Here is a 24,067-nt window from a genome sequence, read left to right on the forward strand (position 1 = left end):
GGTGCATCAAACGTTAAATGGTGCTATCGCTGCCAACCACCAAAAGACATTGTGCAAGCTCTCTTATATCATTGTGCACTAAGCAGTCAACTACTTCTATAGAGATACGTTTTACTTTCGTGTTATACCGATTCCTACGACGAAGGAACCAACCATGTTTTTTTTTGTTTTCTTTTTAAGAAACATGAAGCGCTGGAGCAGACAGCGCCTCTGTTGCAGCCCTCCCGTAGGCTTTCTACATAAATAGAGCGGAAAAAGGCTGGTGGTTGGTAACAGATATTCTCTCGCTAGCAAAGAGCAAAGTAACAATTAAAAAGAAAAGCTGATGACTTCTAAAAGACAGCGTTAATTGGCCTAGCAGCGAAAACGACACTTCGCGGTGACGTCGGGCTGTGTAGTAGCAGGTAGGGGGCATCGCCGAGTTTTGTAAGGCGACTTCTTTTCGACAATGCATTGATCTTACTTTAAGGCTGCAGTGACGTTTGGCATATCATTCGCGCGGGTACCCTGCCAGTCGGATTAATTCCTAAAAAGAAACAACAAATATTAGACAATTTTAGGATAGGGTACGCAGAGATAGCGTTCGTTGGGTACGATGCGCTATTTTCTTTACTTAACCTGGGTACCCAAAAGATTAGCGCATGACGCTTGCGAAGTAATGAATGACAAACTCTAACACAAAGCTTTGCGTACCCTATTCTGAGACTGCCTATTAGCGAGTTTTAGTTCTGCGTGCGTATCGCCCATAACAGTGTGCGTGCGTAAGGACGCCACGTTTCGTAAAGAGCGCGTGCGCAGAACACGCGCTCATGCGTACTATGTGAAACGCAGAGTTCTTACGTACGCAACGTGCGCAATACTAAAAATTGCTATTATCAAGGAGGACAACGCGGTAAATGTGACATTCATTGTGATTTCTTTTTGTCTGCTTTTTCTAAGTGGTTATTTAAGAAAGAATGAAGAGGAAAGTGCCGACTCATAACTGTCTCTCCTTGCGAGGACGCCTCAACAAGTCGGAATGGAGATGGGGCACGTCCGTGAAAGAAAGAAAGAAAGAAAGAAAGAAAGAAAGAAAGAAAGAAAGAAAGAAAGAAAGAAAGAAAGAAAGAAAGAAAGAAAGAAAGAAAGAAAGAAAGAAAGAAAGAAAGAAAGAAAGAAACTGAATAAACGAGTGGCCCGGCTGCGCGCATTGCTCGGAGTGAAGGCCGGAGCGCGCGGCAGTCCGGGTGCTGATAAGAGGACCGCCGCAGTGGAAAGGCGAGAAAGAGGGAAAGTAACGGACCACCTCCGTGCCGGGCTTGCGCTGCCGCTGTGAAGCGAGCATCACAGCGGGGCCGACCGAAGCAAGAGCGCGCGATGGTGGCACAGAATCGTCGCTGCACAGCCAACTCCGCTCGGCCTTGCCTGCCAGCCATAGAGAAATGAAAAGGGAAGGGACGCCGGAGCCTGTGCCCTCAATGTACACCGCAGCGCAGCGTCACCACCCGGAACCCGAAGAGCAGCCGACGCTGCAGAAGCCGTAGAAAAAAGGAAAAGAAAGGAAGAAGGAGAAGCCGATACTAATTGATTTGATTGCTGGCCATTTCTCCTTCCGCCTCGTGCGGGGCGCTCGCTCCTGCCCGTTTTGAGCCGCGCTTGTTCTCTTTCTGCAGCGAAGGAAAGAAAGCCGGCAGCGGCGAAAAGCGAGGAAACAAGATAGGACCGGGGGCCGAGCGCGTCCCCCTCTTCTCATCTCTTCGACAGCGGAGGAGCCCTATGGGAAGCGGGTGTCTGCGTGTAGTAGCTCTCCCGTACGAAGCGATCGGCCCGTGCCGCCTCGAGCATTCGCTCTATTTCATTGCTGTCTTGGCGGCGGTTTCATTCCGCCCACCCCTCGCCTCCCCTTTTACGATGTACGTACAACGCCGCCGCTTGGCCTGCCAGCGCCAACTTTCGGTGGCGGTGGTGGGTGGGGGGATGGCGGAGAGGCAATTTTTGAAATTGTGCCGCTGCCGATCGCTCGCTGCCTTCGGGCCGGCGCACCAGCCACCCCTTTTACTCGTGAACGGCTGCGGCGCGGCAGAACGGAGACACACGCGTACTCCGCGAGAGGAGTGGAAAGAAAACTGGGCTCCGCTCTTATGAAAAACCGCAACGCCAATCCGATACGGTCCGGCAGAGGCGCGCGCACACCGCCCCGCTCTGTTGCTGCAGCCTGCTACTGGTCTGCGTTAGATGCAACGTCTCTGAGAGCGCCACCTAGCGTTGGTGGCGGCCGCTAGCCCTTATTGAGCAGAATGCCCTCCATGCTCACTTTTGTGCGAGTGTTGGGGCCGGTGGTTAATCGACTCCCCCGATCGGTGGTGGTGGAGCGCATCGATTATTCCGCCTCGCTCATAGCATGCGACCATTCACTCCGTTATTTCCTTCATTTTTTTTTTCTCTGGCAGGTTTATCGCTACAGTTTTCGTAGATGGACCCCAACGAGACCGGACGCTCATTTCGCACACTTCCCTTTTCTCCGCTCGGTTTCTTTCCTTCGATAGTGGACTCGGAAGGGGGACGCTTGATCGGGCTGCCTGCGGGAACAAACCATGTGCGTGTGGTCAGGCACAAAATTTAATTACATTTGCTGTTGGCCCGATGACAAGTGAACACCTTGCGTTATTGTAGGGTTTGCCACATAGCGCGTGCAAGTTGTAACATTTGCTCTTCGAATTCACTATGTAATATGTAATATGTAAAACCACGCTGTAATATGTAAAACCACGAAACTATGTAATAACCACGCAATTCGATTTCTCTTGCTCTCTCATACTGGCAGGGCTCGCTTGGTGGGAAAAGGCTGTAACGTATTTATTCGTGGCAATGGGAGAAAAGGCGCGATCACGAAGTGCTGATAGGTGCTCGACGTTTCTCGTTGTTGTGGAGGGGGGACTGTGGTGCTGGTGATGATGATAATTATGACGACAATAATTATCATACCGCTTACAATCTAGCTACAAATGCCACCTTTCGTTTTACATAATTTTCTTCGACAAGAACAGTGAACGTAGTGTACTTGTTGCAGCAACAGAGCTACGCCACTGCCCGATGCTTCTCAGCGTATGCTAGTCGCTCAGAATGAGCACATGACTGCGAAATCAAGCCTTTGTTTCTCACAGGCACCGTGCAGTCGAGTTTTCCAGTGTGACTGCAGCGCCAGAACGCACAGCCTAGCGGATAAAACAAGCAATATTGAGACGGGGCCGGCGAAAATGGAACGCGATGAACGCGTCTCCCTCCCTGCATGAATGGGCGGATTGTGGCCGGGCTACAGGGGGGACGCGGGCGAGCGTCTGTTTCTTGCGTGCCCCTATCGGCCAATGTCAGCGAACTTCGGACGGGTCAGTGCGAGCAACGCAGCTCCCTCTGGTCCATGGACCAACATCTCAGCTTTGTCAGCGTATTGAACCTACATTCAAAGCACTTTGTGACACTTTCCTTATTTTCTCGGAATTTCTCTACGCCTGTTTCTCACACTGTGTTACGTCAATTCGTTCGGGAGAATCAATCAATCAATCAATCAATCAATCAATCAATCAATCAATCAATCAATCAATCAATCAATCAATCAATCAATCAATCAATCAATCAATCAATCAATCAATCAATCAGTTGGTCGGCCAATTAGTTGATAACTAAGCACTAGCTGCCACACATTTCATGCGCACCTAGACAGAAAGAAGTGTTTTTGTTTGGCCGTTCAGAGTTTGTCACTAAAGGAGTTTTCGAATGGAGTGCCATATCCAATTAAAGTACCAACTCGAAGATTGGAATCAGACACACCCTTATTAAAGAAAGCAATATACACAACCGACGGAGGGGTGTGAGAAGTCAAACGTTTCGGCTTCCACACGGTTAAGCGCCGTTTAATAGTGAAACAAACTTACGTTTTATAGTTTATAGTGAACAGTGCTGCCGTGTCTAAGCTGCTAAGTCTATCCCCTTTGTTTTTACCACTTTTTCTCGGCGTTCTACAGTTCTTTACTTAAGATGGTACAACATGAACGCATGAAATGTTTTTTTTTTTCCTTTAGTCATTACGTGTCCCCAATGTCGTTCTTTCATATGAATTCGAATCCATTCACGAACACAGCGGGTTACGCAAGTAGTTCGGTGTGTGGTCCATCGCCAGATGCCGCGCGCCGCTCATTGCTCGCAGTCGTCGCCCTTGCGAGTCCGTGCGTTCGTCCTGCCGAACGCCAAGGTCGAGGCGCGGAGCGCGTGCGGACTCGATGCGAGAAAAAAAAAAAAAGAAAGAGACCCTCCTGCATATCTCCGAATCATTTTTTCTTTCTTCTTCTCTCTCGAGAAGGCGACCCTTCGCCTGCCTTTATACCCCGGCTGACGAAACCCGTCAAAAATCGCCCTCTCCACAAAACCGCGCGCTCCTCGATCTCCTCCCCATCTTCCTGCTCCAACATCTTCCTCATCCCGATAGGGGATGTGCCTCGACTCCCAGCTGCTGCCCTCTTCGTCTTCTCCTCGCCAGCGACGGCTCTTCGCGGACGTACGTCGGAGCGAAAAGCGCAAGCGGAGGAGACGCGCCTGCCGCCACTGGCCGCGCTCGGTGGCAGGCGCCCCCACCTCTCGGGTATTCACTTCACTATCGGATGGGAAGTCTCACGCTTTCTGTTAGCACCACACATGCCGCCTTATAGGTTCGTATAGAAAATCCTTAACTCACCTGACATCCTAGTTGTTAATATTTAATTAGGTTCACCTGCGAATTTCATATTTGTTTATATTCTTTCTTTTTATCATAATTGTCCCTCTCTTCCGGAATATTTTAATCCCATTTGCCATCCCTATACGGATTAGCATGCCAGCGGTTATATAGACGCCGGTAAAAATCTGTGTTTTTTTTTTTAAATAAAGGGTCTCTCTCTCTCTCTCTCTACCTGTAACTCCCTACCTTAAAGGGGTAACGAACCAACGCTCGGGCTTGGTGCAAAAAAAGAAAACACATCCTGCGGAAAGCAAACACTGGTATGAACAGCTCAGCCAAATATTGCAGTTGTCGCACAGCAAAGATAGTTTACGAGTGGAGCGCAGAGCTGCCACTTTATCAGGCGCCCTCTCTTCATACAGAGGCCTGTGCTCAATCTCGTCGGAGTTGCCGGCGCCTGCTGTTTGACGTCAAACAACAGACAGCATGCTATTGGCCAATAGCCGACATAAATCAAGAGGGGCGTTTGGATCAGTTGAGCTTCTTGGCACGGGGTGCCACCACGAGGTGGCGGCGCAGTCTGCTAATATTACACCGTAGCCACACTAGCCAGCACAGTATTCACAAAGGAAGAGAACGATTGCGTTTCATCACGCGTGCTCAAGGTCACTACTTGCGCTGACGTAACTTCTTTACAACGTGCCACCATTTCTCGTCGGTATTCGGGAGAAGAGAGAAACCGCTTAATCCCTGTAACTCCGCTTGTTCTAGAAGGATTCGAGAAATGTTTGCGGCAAACGATTCGTGAGGGCATAAACTCCGATACTGAGGTCGTTCGATGGTTATTTGGAAAGACGGTTCAAGAGCCATTAAAACGCACACTTTCGGTGCTAGGCTGGACAGCCGGCTCCGTCGAAGACCTTCCTCGCAGCCACAAAAGATGACCTATTTATTGAAACAAATGGCAAGGAACCATACATCGCATCGCGAGGCTGCCGAAACAGTCAGAAAGCGGCGAAATCGGCGCCGACGTGCATCCAAGAAAACCAATGCTTGTGCATCTGCAGCGCCCCTTGAACGCCCTGCTTCACCAACTCCCTTGTCATGCGGACCCTTCGTGGCCGGCATGAAACGAACAGCAGAAAAACGCGCAGTTTCTCGAGATTCCACTTGGCCTCCATTGCCGAAGCCACAGTCACAGAGATCGTCGACGGCCGGTGCAAAGCAGAACAACAAGGAAGGCATGGACACAACTGATGCAGCTTGGCCTACGTTGCCGAAGTCGCAGCGACATGCAGATTCACACTGCACATCGGCAACAGTGCGTACTGAATCTCCGACTGACCAGTTGCCTGAAGAAGACAAACCAACCATCATCGTGCTTCAGTCATTGTTGGACACACTTCGCGTGTTCGTCGGCAAGCTGAAATCCCCCTACGCTCAGTCCGTACAACAAGTACTGGATGTCCTGTGTCCAGTACTTGCAAGCCTTCAGTAGGCACCATGACACGACTCTCTAAAGCGGAACGTAAATGCCTGAGGTCCTGAGTCCAGTACCATGGAACGCAGCCGTGTTCTTTAAGCTCGCGTGCATTGTTTCTTTTTTTTGTATGCTCCCTTCTTTCTATCTCCCTTCTTTCTCTCCCTTAATCCCCATCCCCCAGCGTAGGATAGCAAACCGGACGCGCGTCTGGTTAATCTTCCTGCCTTTCCTTCCTCTTTCTTCTCTCTCTATTTTCTCCTCTCTGGGTCTCGAGCGGCATAATTAATCCCGCTGCCAAGAACGGACAAGTTTGATTGTCGTTGACGGACTGGGTGACCATCATGCTGAAGTTCCGGGTTTGAGGGGTCTTATAGAAAAGAATTCATTCCTCTGAAGACCTCCTCGCTAAGAATACCGGTGACCTCTTTTCCGCACGAGCATATCAAGCCAACAAATAATGGGGCTATATGAAGCTTAGGGTGTGTTATTGAGAGTTCCCAATTTATTCGCATTAGTTACCACGTAGAAGGAAAACAACATGAATAAAAACATCAACTCGCCGCTGCCATCGGCGTAGGAAGAAATCTTTTTTCGAGGGTGGAGGGGGGCACCTGCTTGATCTGAAGTGGGGGCTGGGCAGGTAGACGTCGTCGAGTGTCATTTCGTGCTTTGTATGACATGGCAAAAAAAAAAAAAAATAGGAGGGGGGGGGATGCGCAACTCTCGGAGTGTTGCCAGCGCCGCTCCTCGTGGTCATTGAGGTGTGAATGTGGAATTAAGGCAAAAGCCTTAGACGCATCATCAAACTCGAAAATTGACCGGCGTTCCGCGTCGGCGGCGTCAACACGAGCGATGCAAAAGATCACCATCACGTGATGACGTCATATGGTGACGTCATGACGCCACAGAGCTCAAAAATTTGTGACATCGTCATGAAGTCACTGTGGCGTCGCATAACTTGACGCGACATGGTGACGTCATTACACGACATTATTGCTTGGTCAAAGGTGTCCCTATCCCGCAGGCAGTGCAAAACAAGCCGAGGTGCAAAAAGCTTACAATGTCTCCGATCCTGGAGGCACCTCAAAACCACGTTAGTTGCAGAAAGCTTTCGGAGATGCGCGCGGAAGGTTTAATGCATCGACTTAAAAGAAAACGAAGAAGAAGACTTTCGCCTTTTAGTCCAATGCGGCGGATGCATGAGAGACCCCGTGAGTTTTTTGTTTTTTCTGGGTGTTGTGGAGATTTCCTTATTGAATGCCCAAGTAGTTTCTTCATTTTCAGCTTGACGGCGGCTACAGTTGCAGCTATTCGACGTGAAAAGAATATTACCTGTTACTCATTTTTGGTGACTCCTGACTTGGCATACATAACTCTCTTTAAAGTTAACTCTTATCAATGTTACTCGTGCACTCTCTTTTAAAGAGTTCGCGGCTCCCACGAGTCTTCAAAAGAGAGTTAACGTGTATCCCTAACAAGAGTGAAGTATGAGAGAATAATAATAATATCTGGGGTTTAACGTCCCAAAACCGCGATATGATTATGAGAGACCCCGTAGTGGAGGGCTCCGGAAATTTCGACCACCTGGGGTTCTTTAACGTGCACCTCAATCTAAGTACACGGGCCTCAAACATTTCCGCCTCCATCGAAAATGCAGCCGCCGAGGCCGGCATTCGATCCCGCGACCATCGGGTCGGCTGCCGAGCGCCATAACCACTAGACCACCGTGGCGGGGCAAATATGAGGCAATAAGTCAGGACCCACCAAAAAGAGTAACAAAATCTCTCTCTCTCTCTCTCTCTCTCTCTTTAAGAGTCGGTGAATAGCCTATAACGGCGACAACTGCGGGATCAAAAATTGATTGTTGTATCAAGTTAGTATCAGGCGGGCGATGCCGAAAGCGCTAGATAAATGTCCGAAATTTAGTGGGGCTAAACGGGGCTGCTAAATGAAAGAGGAGAGACGAATGCGGCGTTTGAAAGCAATTCCCAGCAGCCGTTGGGTAAGCGCTGCCAGCGACCGTCATACTCAAAGGGTCGCTATTTTGGTCCCCGCTTCATCTGAGACGTCCGCGGCGTCGCTGCCTCTTTGTTGACGCGCCGTAAAGTGCCGCTGGCTTGTGCAACTTATCATCAAAGGAATCTTAAGTAAATTTTTCTTTGCAGTTCCCAAAAGGGGCGCACAGAGGATGGAAGCTGGAGACCCCAAGCGAGTTTCTTAATTTATTGGGACGCCGAAATTTCAGGAGAGTGAGGTGCAGGAGGTCTGTCGCCAGTTAGAGCCGACCTAGGCTTAAAAAAAAGGGAAAAAAGGCAGTTCCCAGGCATGTGTGAACCGACGACGGGATAAGTCTTCTTTAATATTTACCTATATTAAGGCGAAAGCTGAAATGCCTCATCAAAAGCGAAAATTTACCGGCGTCCCCCGTCGGCGGCGTCCACACAAGTGATGCAAAAAGTCATCAAGTGGTGACGTCATCATGACGTCACAGATCGGCAACCATGACGTCACTTAACGTGACGTCATCACATGACATCCTTGCTTGATCAAAGGTGGGCCGATCATGAAGGCTGTGCAACAACCAGCCGAGGTGCCTCCGATCCTGGAGGCAGTGCAGAACCACCTTAAGTGCAGAAAGCTTTCAGAGGTGACAGGGCAGGATGCAACGTTTTGTTCTAGTAACGTTGGGCAGGATGAACACATCGAGTGAGAAGAAAAAGACGATGGCTTTCACGTTCGGAGCGAAGACGGTTGTACTTTTGTTCATATCACAAGTAATTTAACTAACTAACTAACTAACTAACTAACTAACTAACTAACTAACTAACTAACTAACTAACTAACTAACTAACTAACTAACTAACTAACTAACTAACTAACTAACTGACTGACTGACTGACTGACTGACTGACTGACTGACTGACTGACTGACTGACTGACTGACTAACTAACCACCATGGTAGAATGTGGTATTGGGCTAGATGGTATTCCATTATTAAAGTGCCCAGCGCAATAGTTTAGACACAGCACAAATAGAAATGACGAGGACCAGCGCAGTTTAATGACTAACATGGATCGGTGTGGGGTGTTACATGAGGGATAGGTAGTCACGTCATTGCATTGTTGGTGCAATGGCAGTATTGAAATGGTTTGAGTTGGAGCGGTACACAGCGTCGGCGCACAGGTGATGCCAGTCCCAGGCTGTCTTCACATCAAGAGACGTATGCCTCGAGGGGTGGTGCAGTGGTTACGGTGCTCGTGTGCTGACCTGAAAGTCTCGGGTTCGATTCCGGCCGCGGTGGTCGCATTTTGATACAGGCTAAATGTTAGAATCCCTTGTACTGTGCGATGTCAATGCACGTTAAAGAAAACCAGATGGTTAAAACTTCTGGAACCCACCACGGCGTGCACCATAATCATATCGTTATTTTGGCTCGTAAAACCGCAGACATTGTTTATTATTTTTTCACAAAAAAGAGCAATCTGATCGGTAATCTGAGCAGATGGCGTGTATACAATTTTTTCGGGATTTATAGACTATGTTACGTAAGGCCGCCATCATGGGCTGCTAAACGAATGTTTTCTTATTTTTGTATTCCGTGACGCGAACTGATAAAGCCAGGAAACGCCGAATTCACCAACCCAACAGTTTCCATGGGTATACGCCCACCGTAGCGCTGTTCGCTTAGTTGTCCAAGATAAAACACGGCAAGGTTAACAGTCCAGCATGGCGGTACCGAAACCCGTCCGTAAAATAGTCTATACGACAAGATAAGCCGTGCGCTGAAAAAACGGTTGAAGGCCTAGGGAAAACGTTGCTAAGATTGTGATAAAGCTACGATTTAGAAACCTGACGGCTTGCATCTAGGTAAGAGATTCTTGCTCTTAGATTTAGCTCAATAATAATAATAATATCTGGGGTTTAACGTCCCAAAACCACCATATGATTATGAGAGACGCCGTAGTGGAGGGCTCCGGAAATTTCGACCACCTGGGGTTCTTTAACGTGCACCTAAAGCTAAGTACACGGGCCTCAGACATTTTCGCCTCCATCGAAAATGCAGCCGCCGCGGCCGGGATTCGATCCCGCGACCTTCGGGTCAGCAGTCGAGCGCCATAACCACTAGACCACCGTGGCGGGGCGAGATTTAGCTCAGACACACTAGTATGATATGAATAATCAGAATAAATAAAATACAACGAACTGCGTGATTTCGAAGTGCTTCTCGTGTAACAGAGAGAGCTGTTTCAAGTTTCAAGTTTATTCAGCAACGATGTTAGAGAAAAGTGTGTACAAGATTGGTAATACACAAGGAGCCCCTAAGTTAGAAACTGTCAGGGGGGCTCCCATACATGATGGTAACGGGATAAAAAACAAAATATACATCATTCAGTGGTTACGGTATCTTCGGTAAGAAAAAGAAAAAGTGTACAGTTCGAAAAAAAAAACAAAAGCAAAAAATACATGTATGTTTAACAAGGCAAAAAGAAAAAAAGGAAACTCTGAAGGACAAACAATCGTAAGTTACAGTACAAAACATAAAGGTAATATAACATGTACGATTTGTTATCGCTACAATCAAAAAGGAGTTATTAAGATGAAGACAGTTGTTGCAAAAATATTTCTTTACTTGGTTTTTGAATGCATGTTCCGTGGTTGATGATTTTATTATGTAAGGAAGGGAATTCCACAGCTTGATTCCCTTAAATGTGGTAGTGAACTTACCGTAGTTTGTGCGAACTTTAGGCAAAAAACGTTTATCAAGCTCAGAAAACCTAGTGATGTTATTATTTACAAGGCTTTCCACGACATTGCCATCTATATGTACATTACCGCGAAGATACCTTTGCAAGATTGGGCAGGAGCGAAACCCTAACTGCAGTGTGTGTCACACGTCTGAGACTATTCACCACATCCTGTGCGTGTGCCCTCAGTACGCGACCGAAAGACAGTCACTTAAGTGCGTCGTAGATCGTCTGGACTCCCGACCTTTTTCGGAGGAGAAGCTTTTGGGTGCTTGGGAGCATGCAGACCAGGCCCAACGAAGTTTAAAGTGCCTATTGAGATTTCTAAGTGATACAGGTTTAGATGCTCGTCTTTAGAGCATGTGCGGCATAAAGACTTTTGCACGTGCCCTGTCCCCGTGCAAAACAGTGTGTAAAGTGACTCATTTGCCATACCATCGTCGCCTATCATCACACCTCCCTCTTTCTCTTTCTTTCCCCTTTCCCCTTACCCCCGTGAGGAGTAGCAGGCTAGAACCCGCTTTCCAGGCCGACCTCTCCTCCTTCTTTTCATTAAAAGCATCTTCTTCTTCTTACCGCGAAAAAGTCTATACATCACAACTGATAACTTCAGCTGAAAGAGGTGATAAAGAGGATGTATATTTAAATGTGATAAAGTGGCGTTGCACTGGTTAAGAGATGGCTGAAAGTCATGAGTCGAAGTGTTTGATTTTGCAGGCGTTGAAGTTGGTTGAGGGGGTTAAACACGTGTTAACCCAGGCTGATATGCAATAAGGTAGATGGCTGTGAATATGTGCGTGATAAAGGGAGTGGACTATGTGTGGCCGAAAATATGAACGAGTTTTGATTATGGCGCGTATTCCAAAGGTTATCTTGCGAAGGAGTGATTGCGCATGAAGATTGAATTTCGTATGCCTGTCGAGAACTACACCGAGAAACTTTGTACTATCAGACATTGGAATTAAATTATCGTCCAGGCGCACAGATATAGATTTTGAAAGTACAATCGGGAAGGAATGAAAGACTATAAAAACGGTTATGATGAAATAAATCTTAACATGTCCTTTCGACACCAGGAGCTTATATTATGTAGATCAACCTTAATGTTTCGTTGTAGCTCATCGACATTATTAGCGTAAGTAAAAACGGTCGTGTCATCTGCATATAAGATACAGTCTGTAGCGGTCAAAACATTTGGCATATCGTTAATAAAGAGCAAAAATAGCAGCGGGCCAAGGATCGAGCCCTGAGGAACACCGTGATGTAAGTACTTTCTTAGCTGCTGAAGCTTTTCCGTCAATTTGAACAACTTGAGTGTGATTCCATAGATAACTAGATATAAATTGAAGTGGAGGGCCAGTTATGCTATACGATTCAAGTTTATGTGTAAGAATGTTGTGAATAATTGTGTCAAAAGCTTTCGTTAAATCTATGAATACGCCACCAACAATAAAGCCTTGGTCAATTGCCCTTTTTATTTTATCGCTGAGGGTTCTAGCTCGATGGAATAGCCAGGCTGAAAGCCATACTGTTGAGATGTCAACAGATTCGTCAGGTAGGATATTAATCTTGTATGCATAAGACGCTCGATTATTTTGCTGAAGAATGGAAGAATACAAATTACCGAGAAGTTCACAATCGCCTTTTTTGTGAATAGGTGTTATTCTACCAACTTTTAGGGAATAGGGAAATATGCATGCTTTAAACATCTTGTTAACAGTATCTGCAATGATAGGAGATAGCTCACTAGAAACTAACTTGATGTGAGATGGTTGAAAAGACCCGGTCCTGTTGACCTGAGTGAAGTTACGACATGAACTTCCTCTGCACTCGTAGGTCGCAAGAAGAAACAATAAGGCTGGCGAGGTAATGTTATTGGTAATGGGGGATTTGTCAGAGATTCACAGGTACTGCTAAAATATTCACTGAACGCATTGGCGATATCAGTTGGATGGCTGTATGTTTGTGCTTCAGTTTTAATTTTCGTTATCTGCTCACGACATTTATTATTTAAGAATTCGTTTATGACCTCCGAGTTGCGCCTCGTATCATTACCATTATCCAAATTTTTTTTCTGAAAGTATTCTCGTTTTGCACATTTAAATGCGGCTGCAAGCGTGTTGGAATATTTCTTGAAACGAACTCTAGGTTCAGAGTAAAGTCCGCCGCGGTGGTATAGCGGTTACGGTGCTCGGCTGCTGACCCGAAGGTCGCGGGTTCGATCCCGGCCGTGGTGGTCGCATTTCGATGGAGGCGAAATGGTAGAGGCCAGTCTACTGAGCTTTAGGGGCACGTTAAAGAACACCAGATGGTCGAAATTTCCGGAGCCCTCCACTACGGCGTCTCTCATAATCATATCGTGGTTTTGGGGACGTAAAACCCCAGATATTAATATTAGGTTCAGAGTTAAATGGCTCACAAGTCTCTCTTTTGTGAAGCTGGTTTTCCTTCAAGATACATCGAAGTAGCGCCCTTGTAACCCAAGGTTTTCTGGGATTACTAAAATGACGAGCTATGATATGTGTAGTCGTGCATTCGTTGATGCATTTTGTAACTGTATAGTTAAAAATAGCTGATAAGCCTTTTCAGCGCAGGATTCACTTATTACGACGGCCCAGTCTGTTGATTGCACCATAGATACAAATTTTTGAGAATCAAAACGTATCCTCTCTTTGTTTTCCTTACGTGGGTAGTTCCTTGGCGTGGGTACCAAACAGAGCACTCGGATTCTATCTTAGGCTGGACAAAAATGAGATAAGTTATCAATTTTAGGCGCGGTGTAGCAAAGTGCGAGTTGCAGCGGAACCAATGCGCGCGATTGGCTTTGTTAGTAACGTTCGTAATGAAAACACCAAGAAAGATTATTTTAAAATGGTAAGCCAAAGTAGTTGCATCCTCTAAGTAGCGTAATCCACCTTCGGACCCCTCTCCTGGGTGTAATGAAGTTTCAATCAATCAATCAATCAATCAATCAATCAATCAATCAATCAATCAATCAATCAATCAATCAATCAATCAATCAATCAATCAATCAATCAATCAATCAATCAATCAATCAATCAATCAATCAATCAATTGCACTATACCACGCACGATATTTCTGAGCTGCAGAGAGCGTACTTCGAAGTATGGTTATGCTTGCGCCGGTGAAAACGCAGTACTAGAGTCTCTTCAGTGTTTAGCGATATTATCCACATGTGGTGACACTTTCAAGATTATCTTGTAATGTGTGGTTAACAGAACTGGCAACGGTGAGTTGATATACGGCGTAGTCATCCGCGAAAGGACAAACGTTAGTACAGAGTTCAGTGGGTTGGTCATCAATATATACAAGACGGACAAAATTCATGTAGAGCTTCGGACACATTGGGGAAAAGAGGGCCTCTGGATAAGGAGGGGTTGTTGGCATACGCTAACTACTGTCTCTTAGTCAAGATAATAATCCTTGGGGTTCAACGTGCCGAAAACCACGACGTGATTTTGAGACACGCCGTAGTGGAGGGCTTCATAAATTTTGCCCACCTGAGGTTCCTCAATGTGCTCGTATATCTATGAGTACATGGGCCTCTAGCATTTCGCTTCTATCGAAAAGCGACCGCCGCGGCAGGGATCAAGCCACGGTAGCCAGTGTACCACCAAGGCTGCTCTGACCTTTATTCTTTTAACCCCCGATCTTTATTGTTAAGACATCCATCGCGATATTTTCCTACGGACAACTCCGAGTGTACCCACCCTTTCACCCCAAATTTATTTAATAGGCCTCAGGCCCTTATGCTCAGACTACTGCAGATGGAGACGTACCCTAATATGAGCTCCCTACACGCTATTTATCCCGAGGTGTTCCCCAATGATGCTTGCCCCGCATGCGGGGACATAGCCACTCTAACACACATGCTCTGGGAGTGCAAGGAAACGTACACTAACCCCGATACTGCTTCGGCCAGCTCCCTCCTGGCCGACCAACTCTGGGCCGTTCAGCAGGCCCGCGGAGCGGCGGACAGGCTTGGCCTGACGGTCCCGACGTGAGAGTCACCCGCTGCGCGCTAACGCGCACCTTGCAAGGCCTAAATAAAGTTTCGCAACCAATCAACTCCGACTTATCGCTCACAACCAACGACGCCGACACAGGATTTTCTGCGACACGGGAGCTTACGGATAATACGAATATTAGGACAAACAGAGAAACTACGCCGCCTATATGCAACACTTGCACAGCAGCCTTGGACTTGCGGCATGTGAAAGGTGACAGGGTACCACATTTAGAGTAGGAATATATAATTTTTAACCCAGTAATCACCCGTCGGCAATCCCAGTACAGAAAATGCGGGTCTAGTTATGTCACAACCAATGGCGAGCGAACACGGGCGGTAAGCACGCGTTAAGGTCAGAGTGGATGCTATCGCGGCCCTTCGTTACACCTGACCTGCAGCCCCCAGCCAAACGTTGCTGCTCCCTACAAGCGATGGTACACACAGGAACGATAAGAGCGAAAAAGCAAAACACCCAAAAAATGAAAAAGCACGCTTTGTCCTGGTCACGTGGCTGTCAGCATCGTGCAGATCAGAAGTTAAATTGTTTGCGCGTTTAACAAGTGGTTTTGCGCAAACGTGAAATGACGGAAAGTCAATGCGAAAAGGGAAGTCACAGCGCCCAGCGTATCGTATTTGATACGCTGGGCGCTGAATGAGGGAACTGTACAACTATAGAGTTTGTCACTATCCGTACACAGTGGAGAATTGTGATGTCTTCCTGCCTCTTGCTGCGCATTGCGCGTGCACAAGCAAGATTATATAGAGAACAAGGCAAAGCGGTTGGTGCGTGCTTAGCAATTATCGTCAAACATTGGTTTGGTGATGCGATGTCAACTGGTGACTGTGTAGCAGATAAGAGGTATAAGATATTCCGAAGCGTCTGCGCCCAGTGCACGCAACAAAACTTCTCCGACCAGCATACTTCGTTAAGCAACCGAATGGCCGCTGACGAACGTGCGTTTGAGCCTCAATGACCTAGTAAGAGCTGCTTGAGAGAGGAGAGGCCCGCGAAAAGTTGAGATCACGTGATCGCCATAATTCTTCAACCGGAAGTTTTGAACGTTCACGTCTTCGCATTTCCCGCGAAAAGCCTTTGGCATTTGAATTACTTTCGGGGCTCAAACGGCGGAGATCTTACTTCCTGCGAGATTCTTCAACTAGTCGAGACACGCGGCCCGACCGAAATCTTGCCGATGCCCTCTGGGCTTTCCATGCGTGACCAGCGCGTCGGCCGTCTGACCTAGTGGCCTAGCTTCGCAGCTCGAGCCGGGGAGCAGCCTCTCCGTGCCAGGGGCTCGAACCTCCTCCGCGGCTCTCGCGCACGCGCCCTGGGTCGGTTGCGCCGGGCTCCCACGTGACCGCGCCACGTCACGGACGGCACTGCAGCGTCCCCTCGCTCGGGCTTCACTCCATTCGTCGGTTTGCCTCAAATTTTTTGGAGTCTGGCCAAAATGGCGGCGGCGATGGCAGCAGGCGCCACCGCCGTCGTCGTCGCAGCAGCGAGGCGAGCTGCCGCCGCCGGGCGCGTGTTGAGCACCGTCGTGGCTTACTACCGCCGCTTGGTTCCGAGGAAACACCGCCGGCTCGGTCGTTGCCGCAGCTGCTGAGGGGAGCTCGGCTCAGCCGCATTGGGTGCAGTGCAGTGCAGCCCTCCGAAGGAGGCGCAGCAGCAAAGCCGAACCCGTGCTGTTGCCGCAGCAGACACACACACACGGCAGGGCGCTCGGCGCAAGTGCGAAGCAGTGAGGGAGTGAGCGCCCCCGGGATATAGCGGCGGAGGGGGGCGGCGTTGGAGATCGCGGCGGCAGCAGCAGCAACGGCCGTTCGGCTTTTCGCCCTCGACGTCGTGAGCAGCGGTGAATCCGCGCGCGCACGCGCGCGTTTTTTTTCTCTCGGAGTATCGTCGTCGTCGTATATGTTGGTGGCCGCGTCGTGCATAGAAGGGGCGCCGCGGCCGGTCGTCCGTTGCTCGTCGGCGTGAGATCGGCGCCTAGCGACTACGACGGCGGTCGGCGCGTGTGTGGAGCAGGCGACGAACCGGTGCTGTGTCCGCCGCACTGCGTGGGCCGCCCCCATCGGCGGCGGCGACGACCACGACACCCGGGCCACCACGGTCACTACTGTGTGCTTCCTCGAGGCTGGATTATGCGGGGCTGACGGCGCTCTCCCATGCCTCCACAGTGTGAAGTATCGGGTACGTAAAGGCAGCTCGTTCAGCTTCTCTCTTTCATTTTCTCCTTCATTTCTGAGACATCGGAGCGATCATAGGAGATAACACTGACCTGACCTTGTGCCTAAAAGGAAGACCAAAGCTATTCAAATTGTAAAAAAAAAAGCTGCGAGTATTACACAGTGAATTCGCCGAATCAGTTATCTCGGTCTATTGATTTTACATAAAGCGAAGTGCTTGGCACCGTCTTAATCAGAGCTAAGATGATACGGCTCACTTTTTGGTCACGCTAAAGTCGATCGGTATCACTAAATTCCAAACAAAGACACTTGTAATACTTTTTAACGGGTGCGCACATCATGTTCGGCTCATAGTAAGCCGATCTGTTTTTCTACGTGCAGCGATCGGCTAGTCCGAGCGCAGGTCTACACTGTTACGCTTCAGTGACATGCGGAAAAGCTTCAAAAAGAAATCAATGAGCGCTTTGTGATTGTCTCTCAGATCCGGCGCCTGCTTCTTGCGTAACCAGACGACACTTTTTGTCACTTTTTTGGCCCAACTGTCTACTAACCGAATGCCTGAAGCACTCGAGGGTCATCTCAGCGTAACAGACATACTGTTTTCCTTGAACCTGCGACAATTAGCGTTCTCGCTTAAATAATGATGTTACGATGTCGTAGCCTCATCGGCAGACTGGAGAAACATACCCCAGGTCAGCCTACCCGCCAGTTTCTTAAAGTTACCTTTTCTTCCCTCATTCATGAACCAGGCTTTCAGGCGATGCTATCGCATGTCTTTAGCTGGTTGAATACGTCATGTCTTCCTTCATTCCGTGCCGCCTATATTTGTGTTAGCCTTCGATTTGAACTCATCTTAAAGGGCCCCTGAACCACACCGACTTGAAAGACGAGAAAGTGGTTTCTTTTTCGCTTTCACTACCTCTCTTACAGGCGCCGTCTTCTTCTCGCCACTTATTTCTTCATAAAACACGTGGACAATGTCAGTACTGTGCGTTGAGCCTATCGGGATTTCGCGTTTTTCGGCTACACGCTGTTATCTCCGCTTGCGCAGTCTAAAACGCGCAAAACGGAGTGAAATCCGTTGATCGCCCATGATGGTCACGCGACACAAGGTAGAACGGGTGTGCGACTGCATGAAAAAGCAGGGTAGGATACTATTCATGACTAACATCCCTCGTATACGGACCAATCGAGAGCTTATTTCCTCCTGACGTTACGGGAACAGACTGCTGGCGTCACGAACTTGTGTACCGAAATCACGGAAAACTCCAGGAGAGAATAATGCTCTCGTTCTTTGTGTTTTCAGAGGTTGTTTAGGGGCCCCTTAAGGCGAATGAAAAAAAAAAGAAAATATAGCAGGAAACGTAGCGCAGTTGCCTGAGTTGCGGCACGCTGCCAGGTTACGAAGGAATGGGGTCAAGGCAACCGGCTACCGTCGCATCACAGCTACGGTGCGCGTTTTCAGCGATGATGTAAGAAAGACAAAAGGAAGTTTGCTTCTGGTTTGTCAGCTTCTTGGCAGCGGAATCGCAGTTTGCGACTTGGGAACGTAAAGCTTGTATCTGTTCCTTGAACGCACACTGTACATTACAGAAAGACAGTCATCGTCAAAAGTTCAGGGACCACTAGTTCTTAGAAAACTTTGAATTTTTCAGCAATTCGTGACTATATTCGGTCGAACTACAGAGTACATGTTGTTAGCGCGCTTTAGAATAGGCCACAAATCTAAATTCAAGGCTTCTACCGAAGCAGTGGGCGTATTCAGCTGTTTCCTTTATGTCGTGGTCCATGAAGTTTTGGCGCTGACTGTACATAAAGAAAGTGCCGTCTCGTTGTTATTGTGTATAGTATACATGTTTTGAGAGTTTGGCCAGTAGATGGCATCAAGTTATATTTGCACGTTACGAGGCGGGTGAACGGAGTAATCTCTTAGAACAACGAAGAGCTGAGCTAGTTGGTAAGTATTCATTCTAAAAAGACAGGGCGTACAAACACGGACACAAGAAAGAAGACACGACACCACAAACACGTTTGTGGGGGTGTGACTTCTTTCTTGTGTCCGTGTTTGCACGCCCTGTCTTTTTAGAAGGAGTTATCTCTATTCCAGAACGCACTGTATCGCCAATGCGTGAGCTGTTTAGATGCGAGAAAGAATGTTTTTCATTCTAATTATTCCATCCGAGTCGAAAGGATGGGCTTTCGGAGTTTAAGTAACACCAGAAAATAGCACGAAGTGCAATCACAAGGATACATGTCGATATGCTGCCGCTACAAGCAGCCTACGATGGAACACAATATGTGCTGAAACGTGTTAAAACGGTAGAATGCGTAAGTGTACGGCCCAACACATTTCTAACACGACAGTGTGTTGAACAGGGGCCAATGCTTTGTCGCACAGTAAGGAATTTAACCAGGTCGCACTACGTGGTCTGATCCGAATCATGCGCGGCTGACGTGAGAATTGTATGATTCCGTATATCCAGATCACACGTGCCAATAAGTGTTCAGGAACGTTACGTCCGTTAATGTCATTACATCTGAAGTTTTTACTATGCATATATATATATAATGATAATAAACAACGTTATGTCGATGAGTATGGGAAATCTGGCAAGAACATTGAGGATTTGAACGTCCCCCGAATGTTATTAGTGGGCAAACCTTCTAGAAACATCCCTGAAATATTTAGCAGGCACACTGTCTGTGGTGTTATTTCAGTTTAATTCAGAAGGGTGTCTTTACTCGCCGCGGTTCAGACTTGGCCACGACGACCGCACTATGGTAGGGGGGGGGGGGGAGGCAGTCTTCATTATGTGGTATGAAAACTTATACAAAGAATAAATAGGAAGAGAACAGGCTGACAATGGCCATTGAGGGGGGCACAACGGCTGCCTTATCTTCAGGGAGGAGGGAATAGATATGGAAGTTGAAGATAGTAAGAAGGGAAGTAAATAAAGAAAAAAGAAATATATGACAGGTCACAAGGACACAATCTAAACAAATCTTTATTTTTCGTTTATACGAAATTCAGACAGAAGGGTTTGTGAAAAAAAAAGTTTGGACTACTTTTCTTTCACAGACTCCAGAACAAAGTAAGAATGCTAAAACGTCTGTGTATTACGCATGTGATGGATGTTAATGAACCCTAGCTTTTCCAAAGGGGATTAGGCGTCTCCCAATACGGTGCACGTTTTTGGCGCTTAGAACACAAAGAATAAGTATTGTAGGCATAACAAGGTGGCTCAGTGGCTGCCACAAATCTCTTGCTTAGAGTGAGGTCGCGGGTTCGATTCCTAGCTATTGCGGCCACCATTCTGACCTAAAGGCCGTATTCACGAAGGTTTTTCTTCGCGAGAACTGTTTGACGTTGACCGGTCGCCTTTGCAAATAAGAAGTGCGAGGGGGCGGGTTGTGGTTGCGGGTGCAAATGTCGTGCTCTGTCGAAACTATATTCTGCATTAATCTGCTGTGACATAGAGCGCTTTTTACTCAGCACCAGGTTATATCACCTATAGAGAGAGAATAAACATCTTTATTTGGGTCTCATTTAGGCATCGTCTTTGTGGTGGTCTTCCCCATTCCATGAAAATATAGGCTTTCGACGCGTCGACAGCCCTCTCTACCAGCTGGCGCTGGTCTTCGAGGGTGTGGCTGGCTAAGGCTCGTCTATAGATTCAACATCGCTGGCGGGGACGAAAGTAGTCGGACCGTGATCACGTGCTTTGTCATTAGCAAGGTGACGTTCTTGTAGACTGCGGATCTCGATGAGGAACTGTGCGTCTCACCGGTGATGTGATGTGTGCCTCGATATACACGAAGCGACGCGTCAGTGTCTTATCTCATTTCTTCCTTCTTTTTAATTGCGTAATTTTGTTTTCTCCTGCGTCGACGGCAAATAATACAAATGTCTTGTTGAACTCCCGCCAGTGTTTCCATCACCCTCTTTTTTATTCTTTCTCTCCGCGGTATCACGATTGAACGCAACCGGCGCTTGCAAACCGTTCTGTCTTGAAACATTTCTGTAGTGGTTCCATTCGTTGTGTACGTAACGTTGCCCTAATACAGGATAATACCTTTTGAGCAATTTAGTGCCCGAAGATATCAAATAAATGGCGCAGGGTAAAGGTCGGGTGACTATGATTAAGTTTGTATGCGATACATACGACGTGGAATTACTTTTGCTCACTACATAACTACCATATAAGGCACCGTACCTCGCCCATGGACCAGATTTACAGGTCATAGGCCTCTGGCCAGAACTGCCATCACTTTCGTCCGCGTCACAGTTGATGCACTGTCAGGAAACGACCGAGATAATAGTTATCACCCCCCTGCATCCATCTTTTGGTGAGTCATTCCGTTGTACATGTTATTGTTTTAGCAACAATTGGAATGCTCTGTCACGGAGCGAAAAGTTGGTTGAAGTCATGGGATGTCGTTTCTGACTTATGAAATAAGCTTCTTTAAAATATGGAGTCTTATGACGCAAAACTACTACTATATATTATGAGGCGCGCTTCAGTAGGGGACTCCGGTAGGTTTTGATTACACAGAGTTCTTCGCCTTGTATGTAATTTAAGTTGAAGAAAAAGTATATAATTACTGCGTTCTACCACAACATTTTTTATCGAAATGAAAATAAACGGAGGGGTTGTTGCCGTTTGCTCGGGACGACTACCCGTTTTCACTCGGTTACTGGCATAGAAATAAAAATTACTTAAAACGGTAATCCAGTGTTCGGTGAATAAAAGTCGTATCTCCGACAGTTCCCTTAACAAAGTCTGCTAATGTCAGGGGCACACAAGTACGAGGCGCACACGGACGATGTAGTCTTTTAACCAACTCATCGCCAACGCCAGTGCATTAAACGATACGTTGAAGTGCTTTTACCGCTCTTTTTTATTGAAATGATGTATAAGAGAGGTTGGTGCCTTTATGGCGGCACTCTCTACTTCTCTGTGATTTTGGAATTTCGATAAGCATGGACTTAACGCTTTTGCAAGTGTGAATTGAGGTGGGTTTTAACCCGCGGAAGAAAGTTGGAGGTTAACGCAAAGATGTGAGAAGGAGTGTACATTTAGCGATGCAACAAAAAATATTAGGCGTAACGTTAGGGGGCGACAAGTAAGTGATGTCGATTGGAAAGCAAACAAAGGTAGGCAGTGTTATAGTTTGTAACCGTGGCAAAAATGTAGCTGGGAAGGTCACGTGATTCGTGAGCCAGGTAACAGGCGGTTTATTATTGCTGCAAATCGAGTGCAAAGAAAAGGTTCTCGTTTATGGGATTTGACGTCCCAAAGCGACTCGGGCTCTGCAATGCACCTTATTGGAGGGCTCTTGAGTTTTAACGCGATAGCGTTAAAGAGCTCGTATAGCAGAAATTCCGCCGTCGGCGTCGGCACCGTTGGTTGTGAGCGAAAAATCATCATCTTGTCCGTGACCGAAAAATCGAAAAAGCTGCAAATAAAATAAATAATAAAAATGTTGGGTCCGAGTGAGAATCGAACCCAGGCCGCCTGCGTGTCAAGCAGGTGTTCTACCACACAGCCACGCCTCTACTTGGAGCTGCACTGAAAGTAACTTTCATGCTTCACAAAAATACGCATCAGGCGTCACAGTACGAGATGTAATATCGCAGTAGTATTGCGTGGTTCAAGCGTACATTGTCATCGGGCGTCACACCATGTCAATATCATAACGACTTGGTGGTTTAAAGACAGCCACGCATCACAAAAGGCACACACATTATTGAGCGTATTCCCTTAAGACCACGTAGTGGGTGCATCGCAGCTTCGAAAAAGGTTCTCGCGCATCATGTCGCGCATAATTGCTCCTGGTTTAAAGCATGCTACCTATTACATAAGGCACACACCTTATTGCGCGCATTCTGTTAAACACTCGTAGTGTTGGAAGTGCGCACTAGGGCCAAGATATTGCTATCGCGTTCAACTCTTAAAGGCGAAGCTTAAGCGTTCCCCAATTTTTTAAAAACCCTGTAATGCCCAATGTGTCCTATAGTATATCTACTCAGCTATTCTGATACTTCTATATTCTCGCTTATGCATCGTAAACGTAAGCATAACCTGTAAAGCGGCACTCTTGATGAGCCGGAGAGAGAGTCTGCGGATAATTCAGCGAACCAGTTACTTGTAATGCATTATTTAATCAATTATTGCAATAGTTAAGTTGAAGCTCACATAATATTTCACTGTTTATTTTCAGTAAATGTGCTTTCCATGGCCAGAAACAAAAGGGAACAAGGTGTTTCAATTGTTCTTTTCACGATGATAATAGTGTGCAAACTTGTTATTTGAGTGATATATATATATATATATATATATATATATATATATATATATATATATATATATATATATATATATATATATATATATATATATATATATATATATATATATATATATATACACACATTCTATTGATGTATTAATAGTGTGTCTGTGGCCAAACGCTGACCGAAGTCCAAGATACACGGGGTGAGAGCTTTGTCAAGCTGCCTAAAAGCAGCTTTTTCTCTCACTCCTCATGATCTGTATTGCTCATGAAATAAACATCTATTTTATTCTATTCTTCGAGCGGAACTCTGTTTGGACATTGGACGGCTAGACCACACGGGGTTCTGTAGCGTGCACTTACGTCACAGAGTACATGGGCATCTTGCATTTCGCCTCCACCGAAATGCGACCGCCGCGGCCGGGGTCGAAACCGCTTCTTTCGGTTCAGGGGCCGAGCACCGTAACTACATCGCCACCGTGGTGGTCCCAAGAAAGAAGGAAAGTGCAGTTGAGGGCGATGGAGGCGAAATTGTTTGAGGCCCGTGTACTTATATTTAGGTGCACATTAAAGAAACCCAGGTGGTCGAAATTTTCAGAACCCTTCACTACGGCGTCCCTCATAATCATACCG

The 24,067-nt window shown here is 47.0% G+C and overlaps 1 protein-coding gene across 1 annotated transcript in view; it reads left to right on the forward strand.

Moving 5' to 3' along the window:
- The first annotated feature begins 16,771 nt into the window (after positions 1–16,771).
- Positions 16,772–24,067, forward strand: part of LOC119393817 (unconventional myosin-Ia) — a 190,127-nt gene continuing 182,831 nt past the window's right edge. Inside the window, exon 1 of the mRNA XM_037660996.2 lies at positions 16,772–17,144. The gene's annotated coding sequence lies outside the window, so the exon portion shown is untranslated. The remainder of the gene's footprint in view (positions 17,145–24,067) is intronic.

Source organism: Rhipicephalus sanguineus, chromosome 5 (assembly GCF_013339695.2).
Source record: "Rhipicephalus sanguineus isolate Rsan-2018 chromosome 5, BIME_Rsan_1.4, whole genome shotgun sequence".
Taxonomy (NCBI): domain Eukaryota; kingdom Metazoa; phylum Arthropoda; class Arachnida; order Ixodida; family Ixodidae; genus Rhipicephalus; species Rhipicephalus sanguineus.